We start from the raw sequence: 8891 nt of genomic DNA, 5'->3' as shown, positions 1-8891 counted from the left end.
TCTGTCTTAATACTATATTTGTTGATGTTACAATATGAAAGGTTTCTGTAATGTGATGTGTATCGTACCTTGGTATATTTAGGTACCTCTTCTTGAATATGATCTCTTTGAATTGGTAGACTTTGGTGCCTCTTCTTGATGTATGAAACATCTTGAATGTGACCTCATGACTTGGTAGACTTAGGCCTCTTTTTCTTGAGTAATGAATGAATAAATGTTTAGGATTGTTTGACTTAGTATTGGTACCTATCTATGAATGACTAATGAGTCCTCTAGGCTACATATTTAACTGATAGACCTATGATTGGCGACATTCATGATGAGTCTAGACCCCTAAGTGAATGTAAAACCTTGAAGCGGTAGACCTAAGGGTAAATACCTCGTTCTTGGGTGAAATGATATACTTAGAGATGGTGGTCCAGAATAATTGAAAACCATCTCCAAGAAAGTCAAATAGTTATACTTAACGAACCTTGATCTGTTAGATCAAAATATGGTTCCCTTATTTGTAGAAGCACCATGGGTTGGTAGAGCCAATGTTGGTGCCTTCCATAGTACATACATCTGAATGAACTACTCTATGGGAACAAGGGATAACACCGAGTGGATATGGTTAAGATGGTGTCTCTTCCCGAAGAAAGGACTATAGTCCAATGAACATCTTTAGATATCTTGTAAACCATGTGCCAACATGGGTTGCGTATTAGTTATACCCTTGGAAAGTGGAGCACCATCCACGGTGTGGGGTCTTCTGATACTAAATTTCAGGCCTAGTTAGTATGGTCTATGTCCGTTAATGCTTATTATCAACGAGTAGGATAAGAAGTTGCTAAAGAGAGTTCCCTAGTGTTAATGACTATTATATGAAATTCCTCTAAATGCTTAGATGTGTCCTTAAATGTTTCTAATAAATTAAATGTTGAACTAGTAGCATAAATTGATAGAATGAGTTTACTATAATGTTAAGTCGGACTAGAAGGGTTCTTATATATTTTACCCTTAAGAAAAACCTAGGTGTGGCATGAAGAGGTAATATCGCTGCCCCTACATGTCTTACTTAGGTGGATCCTAGGGTAACTTTACGTGGAGGGTCCAAGATGGTGAAATTGTGTATTTGACAAGGTGGCATGTGCTGAATATTGGAAATAGTTGAGCATGCTTATGATGTAGATATTGATTTATAATGTGTCTCTTATACATGTGGATTATGAATTTTATCAAAATAGAATGAAAATCATATATATCAAAAAATATCATTTTTTGCATGTTTTTTCATGATCATCATACTTAGTACATAATTGTGGTAAAACCATTATTTTCCTATGTCTTACTACATGTGTAGGTGTTGGCAAGTGAGGTGTTTTCAATAGTTGTAACAACTCGAGAGTATAACCTAGAAGAAATGGTATTCTCAACTCATGGCACGGTGTATTCAACCTCTAAAAGGTCTTATTCAAGCCCTTAGACATCATTCATCGCATATATATATATATATATATACATAAATATATATATATATATATATATATATGAAAAGTTGTAAGAAATTAAAACTTTTCACAACGATAGTTCAAATCCCTCTCATAGACAACATAGGAAATGCTAAGTCTCTTGTAGCCATCTTAGACACACGAATATCTTGGGTTACATCCTATACATCAATAAAATGAAAATACTAAAGTCTATCAAAACATCTTTTGAAGCAAAAGCTAAACATAAACATGTTCTTCAATCATGTGAGGACATACCAAGACTTGTTTAGGAGAATGCTATTCTCAAGATTCCAAAAGACTTCTCTAAATTTCCACCTATACGTTTAGAGATAAAACAAAATATAGAATTAGTACATTGAATGCACTAAAAATGGTGACATGCAATAAAACAATGCTAAAACGGACATTTATATAGAATATACTCTTTATGCTTTTTGGGGGGAAACCTCATAAATTGAGTATAAGAATGACTTTCAACACAAACTTCACATATAAGATACATTTCCAAGTAATCCACAATATAGAATGATCTAGGGGTTGCTAACGGCCGGATTGGATTGGTTTTGCACGGGTTGAATATGGTTTGAGAAAAAATGAGTTGGATCAAAATCCATCAAAATATAATATGGTCAAATATGGATTTGGTCAAATATGGTTTTGCCAAAATGGTTCTAACCCATTTAACCAAATTTGTTTTTCAAAAATATAAATGTACCCCTCTCCACATACCCCGGGGCGCCCCCCTCCCCTCTACCTTTCACCAACCAACCCCTAAAAAAATATTATTTTTCAAAATTAAACAAAAAAAATTGTTTAAAAAAAATTACCCCGCCCCTGGCAACCCCTTGCCCCCCACCCCACCTTCCACCAACATACCCTATTTTTTCTTCTAAAAAAATCTATTTTTTGCAGAAAAATAAATTACCCTCTCGTACAGGGTATTCTTCGCCCCCACCCCCAAAACCACCAACCTACCTCTAAAATTTTTTTATTGAGTGAAAGTGAAAATAAGTGATCTAATATGGATCAAATTGATACCCGTATTGAACCCATTTTGACCATATTTAAGAGACTTTTAAATTAGATTGAATCCCATATTTGACCAATTATAATATGAGCGATCCAAGTCATTGTATATGGTCAAAATGGCTCATTTTATTCATACGGGGTGAAATTGCCACCTCTAGAATGATCATCACTTCAAACCACATAATTATATAAGCCTCCTACCAAAAGTTATCCTAAGACTTACTTAAGTAACACAAGAAGAGACTGCTTATACATCCTCTTCAAGCACATCTAAATAATCCTTAGGACTAACTAAGATAATATTATTCAATTTTTTATTACTTAGACTATCTAGCCAAGGTAACTCTAAGATTCACTTGAGTAAGACTTGAAGTGCCCGCCTGCACACCCTCTCCAAGCCTAGTTAAGCAATCCTCAAAGCTACACTAGACAGGGATCCTTTTTATTCAACCTACATAAACTTAAGCATGACCATTTATTAAATCTATTAAAATAAAATAAATCATTTAGAGGACTTCATATAATGGACATGGAAAAGAACTACGGAAACCACATCTTAGTATCTTCAAAGCATACTTGTTCCATGTCTAGATATCGTCTTATTCAACTATCTAAATGTTTTAGAACTTCTCCAACACTGTAATGCATACCACATAATTATCATAGGCATTAACAGACATAGACCATACTACTTAGGCATGGAATCCGGACTCTACCTTATTCCGAGGGAGGGTGTTCTATTTTCCAAGGGTAGAACTAGGACACATCCCGTGTAGGCATATGATTAAGGAAGATCAAGGGTTTTTTTGTACTCTAGCCTCAACTTAAGTAAATTAACTACCAAAAGCATATTCACTCGCTGCTAGCCATGTTCTCATAGATCAAGTTCAATCACAAAAAGGCATATGAAAAGATACCATAATTTAGTATTACCAAATAAAAAATACTCCTACCATAGATGGGTCCACTAGGGCTGCCACTGAATGGTTACAAGGATAACTCAATTACTTCCTGAGAGATGGTTTCATTCTGTTCCAACCAACCTATCCTTATATCCATCATTCACACAAGAATGATACTATTACGGATTTCAACTTCAATGTTATAATAACCTCCATTCTATATTGAAAGTTCCAAGTTATTGACCTCCTTTACATGTTCAAGGTCATTTACTAGTCATACTTAGAAGGATACCATCCTAGGCCTACCTATCCTAGAGATTCATTTAACATTTGACCATACACATGCATGACAAATGTGCTTATGCCTACTATGTCAAGAGTTCATCTTCACATAACTTGTATGCATCAAGCTGAGGGACATAGGCTATTAATCAATATACACACATCATCTTCATATAACCTATACAATAATATTCAAGTGTAACGACCTGTTTAGTCGTTTTGAGCAGCAGATTTTATTTCAGGAAAAACAGGCTGAGACGGCAGAACCCACAACGGACCGTCATGGGCACGATGGACCGTCGAGGGGTCTCGTTTCAAAACACTTAGAAATTCTGAAAAATGGGTACTGAAATCGACTCTCTGAACTTTGTAACGGAATGGCAGAACGGACCGTCACAGGTGTTGACACCCAATTTTGACCCATGTCGGTAAATTAATTATCGAGCTTCCTAAATTTTCAAAATAATTTAAATTAATTAGTTTTATAATTTTTGCGAAAATATAACGATTTAATGTTTACATAGTTGTGTATATAGCCGGTATATCTTGTTTATATTCGAAACCAACCCAACTTAAAATTAATCCCAGGCCCAATCTTTGTTCCCAGCCCCACTTTAACTCCAACCCAATTTCCTTCAGCAGCCCAAACCATTCCTAGGCCCAAACACTTTAAGTTTTACCCGACCCAGCCCACATTCTCCAGACCCGACCCGACCTCCACCCCCTTCCTTCCCCTTCCTCTTCCCCTTTCCCCCACGCGACCCCAACCCCAGACCCCCTAACAGAAACCCCCACAGATGCGAAAATGATAATTCCCAGAAACGCCAGCACCCCCACGCGTTCTCGTCTCCCCCACGCGTTCTCGTCTCCCCTACACTCTCTTCCTCTCTCCTCGTCGTACAGCTCTGCAACACGCTAGGCGACGTGAACTCATCCTTGGCGGCGTAGGATCGAGCCACGTTGTTCGCCAAGGACGAAGAAGCAATCTTGACCCTCCACGTGCTTCCAGTCCGTTGCATTCTTGGCATCAAAAGGGCATATTCCTTCAGATGCGGATAATTTTGAATTTCAAATTCGAATTTGGGTGGAAAAAGGCCATCTTTCAGCGATTCCATTCCGAAAACCCTAAAAGTTTTCTATATAAACCCCTTCCTTCTTCAGTTTTGGGGTTAGAGTTTCGGGGATTGGGAAGGAATTTTGAAGAAAAAAAATAATAACACTGTTTCTTTCCTGTCCGTGGTAGAAGAACAGAGGGAGATTTTGGTCGAAAAAAATTCAGAAAGGCAGAGCTTTGGGGGGTTAGAGAAAATTTGATTGGATTTTTGGGTTTGAGATTTCAGCCGTTAAGAAACTTTTAGTTGAGGAAATTTTCGTAATATTTTGATTCTTTTTTTTCTTTCTGCTTTTCTCGAAGAACGGGAGTTAGAAGTTATTGGGATTTGTTTTAGCTGAAATCTTGTTGTTAAAATACAGAGGAATCATAATTTTCTTGGAGAAAAGAGGCCATCCCATAGAGAAGATTCATATTTGTTCCTTTGGAATAGGATTTTCGGTTCCTAGAGAGAATAACCAGTGAGATTCTCAAAACGTAGGACGAGAAGGAACTATTTCGTTGAGAGTCGGTGCGACGTTCTAGTTCAAACGTGCGAGGCAGAGGTGTGGTTTCGAGTTGGTTGAAGCATCGCTGTTGCTGCTCGTATCGTCTCGATTCGCTGCTTCCAAACAGGTAATCCTCCCCCTGCTCCATCCTATTTCTTCGTTTCTTTCCCTAATTTAAGAATGCTTGTTTCTTTTACCGCTTTGTGTTCTGGATGATGCTGCTGGCCGGTTTTCTCTATTTTCTTTGTGTTGTTTTCGTGGTGGAATCGAATCTGTTAAACGTTCTGATATCAAGTAGTATTGAGTATATATGGCTTGTGCTGCTGCTCGTCTATTGTTGTCCCTTCGTTTCGCCTCAAGTCAAATTATTTAGTTGTTATCTGTTAAGTCGCGTCTTGTGGCAATGTTTTATGAGATATGATATTAGTTGTTGCGTCGTCCGTTCTGTTAGTATTTGGTTTGGGTTTAGCTGCTGTTAATATGATGTAGTGAGGAAGCTGTTGAATCTTTTCAATTGTTTTTTCCCGAATATCAACCTGTTTGTTACCTCCAAACAAAATAGATATGGTTGGGTCATATACTCGTTTGATTCAAGTGCTTCATTCTCTAAAGTATCTTCTGTTGTGTCATCATTCTGATGTAGTTGCAGTCATACCCCTGTTATGTGTTTATGTTAGTTTGAAATATGCTTAGTCGACATATATATCAAAGTTTAATTTTTCTGCTGGAATATGTTACCGAAATTGCTTACCAGATTTGGCATGTGAAATGGGTTTGATTTTTTTACTCCTGAACGTTGATTGCCTACCTATAGTTATCCTATTTTGGTTATTGGCTGTGGTATGGGTATAGATCCAAGGATCAAACTCATCAGTTTATTCACGCCTTAAAGTGTTTTCTTGTCTAAAATAGCTTGTCTTGAATTTGTATATTTTTTATATTAAGATTGATAACTTTCCTTAATTAGTTGTTTCCTAGTTCGATAAAGGCTAATCATTTTATCATTTTGCATGTGAAATTGCTTTCCGAGTCCATTTTGGGACTTCATCTTACCCTTGCATTGTGGAAGAGCCGACAAGGCTCAAAATTCCTTCATCGAATCAACCATCGAGGCAAAACTTAGAAAGTCAAATGCCATGAAGATGAGAGAAAGTTGAAGCAAGCGGATTAGAAGACCTTTTCTTTATTTGCTTGTTATTGTGTTGTATTTATTTCGGGCATAAGCCCTTGTCCTTTTATCTTTCTTGTAATTATTTTGTATATTTAGATTAGGACAGGTACAAAATGGGTCAAAACCCAAAAAGCAGGTGGGTCCAACATTCGGTCAAGGCGAACAGAACCGAAGTTGGACCCAAATCTCTCTCTCTGTCTCTTTCTCTCTCTCTCTCCTTATTACTTGCTTACATGTGTTTGTTTAAAGTATCGTTAGTGTTAGGACTAGAAAACTCCAAACCCCTGTCGAAACGCTTTTCTATTTTATCTAGTTTAGAACTAAGCCTTGAAAGTGATAAATGTTTTCAACTCGTAAATTCGTCTAAGACTTTCCTAAGTTCAAAATTTTTTAAATTCTACAAGTTTGTTTGAATATAAAGTGCCTTAACCTTAAAAAATGAAATTTGCAAAGTAAATTATTTCAAAACTTATAAAGTTTGCCTTGATGGAAAATCTTAAGAATAGCAAAAAAATAAAATAGTTAAATAAGTTAATACCCGGAAAATCGTAAGTTAGTAGAGTGTCTTAGGTGCCTTACACCTTCCTAAGACACTAATAAGAATCCCGAACCCCCTAATAAATTTTCAAAACGATTTTCTCTGTTTAAATTGTTTTGAGAATGAGTTTTCTTGATTTTTCTTAAAAATTAAGTGGCGACTCCTAAAAGTCGAAAATACCTTTAAAAAACAAACAAACTCTTTTCGAAAATCATTTTTCGATAAAACAACAGGCGTGACGGAACGTCACAGACTCTTCAGAGAATTAAGTCTCTAAACTCTGTGACGGAGTAGCTGGACGGAACGTAGTAGGCACGACGGACCGTAGCAGGCACGACGGCCCGTCACAGGCTGCGTAATCCCAGGCGGAGTCGGATTTCTTTAAGGTTTTAAGGGACGTTTTTGACTATTCCGGCTTTAATTATAAAATTAGTGGGTTAATGTTAATAAGTCTAATTACTTGGGGGTTAAAAGAGGTAACTTTGAGTAAATTAGTGGGTTATTATTGCCATATTTTATTCTTAATTATATGCTAATTAGGGTAAAAGAAAGAGGGTTTGAATAAAGAAAATAGAAAGAACAAAGAGAGAGAGAGGATCGAACGAGAAGAGGAAAACGAAAAGCCTTGGGAAATTTCTTGCTTGATCACGAATCTTCGGTGGAGGTAGGTTATGGCTTTTATACTATTCGTAGTTAACTCTTAATAGCGAATGATATGTGTTGGGTGGTATTGTAAAGTCTTCTATATGCTAAATTGTATGCTTGCATGAATGTGATTATATAATTGTGATGAAATAAGAATGATGAAGCTATTGAATCCCAAATCTTGAAAACCCTTGTTAATGATGATGCCTTGGTATAAAAGAAGGCTTGAAGAACTAAAGTAATGAGATTTATGATGCCTTGGTATAAAAGAAGGCTTGATGAACTAAAGTAATGAGATTGATGATGCCTTGGCATAAAAGAAGGCTTGATGAATTAATAGAATAAGATTAGTGGATCGGGTTTCACGAACCGACACGTAGAATTAGGGGATCGAGTGTCACGAACCGACACGTAGAATTAGAGGATCGGGTGTCACGAACTGACACGTAGAATTAGGGGATCGGGTGTCACGAACTGACATGTAGAATTAGGGGATCGGGTGTCACGAATCGACACGTAGAATTAGGGGATCGGGTGTCACAAACTGACACGTAGAATTAGGGGATCGGGTGTCACGAACCGACACGTAGAATTAGGGAATCGGAGTGTCACGTTCCGAAACATAGTAGTAGGGGAGCGGAGTGTCACGTACCGACACAAGAATAAAGGTGATGAATCTTGAAAGATGTTAATATACTCAATCAAATGAACCTAATTCCCAAATGAGTATGATATGGAGGCTTGCGTCCTCATATGTGTATTTGACGTTATTTATCAAAGATTCTTGTACATGTTGTTGCTACAGATTGAGTATTGTAGTTGATTTATGATATTATTTGATGCATATTGTTTTCTATTTTGAGTTGGCCAATGATATCTACTCAGTACCCGTGTTTTGTACAGACCCCTACTTGTATGTTGCTTTCCTTGTTAATTGTAGAGTGCAGCAAACGTGTCATCGTCTTCAACTCAACCGCAACTCTAGCCAGTCTTCATTACACCGGATTTCAGGGTGAGCTAATGCTTCTAGCTTGGACTGGATCTTCCTCTTCATGTCTTCATGCCTTGAAGTTCCGGCATGGACTAGCTTTTTATGTATTTTAGCTTCTTAGATACTCTTAAATTAGTAATTTGAGGATAGATGTTCTTGTGATGATGACTTCCAGATTTTGGGGATAATAATAAATGTTTGAGTTTTAGAAGTTATTTGATTTATTTTGTTAATGAGTTTT

Source organism: Solanum lycopersicum, chromosome 8 (genome assembly GCF_036512215.1).
Source record: "Solanum lycopersicum chromosome 8, SLM_r2.1".
NCBI lineage: Eukaryota > Viridiplantae > Streptophyta > Magnoliopsida > Solanales > Solanaceae > Solanum > Solanum lycopersicum.
This window is presented reverse-complemented; position numbering follows the sequence as displayed.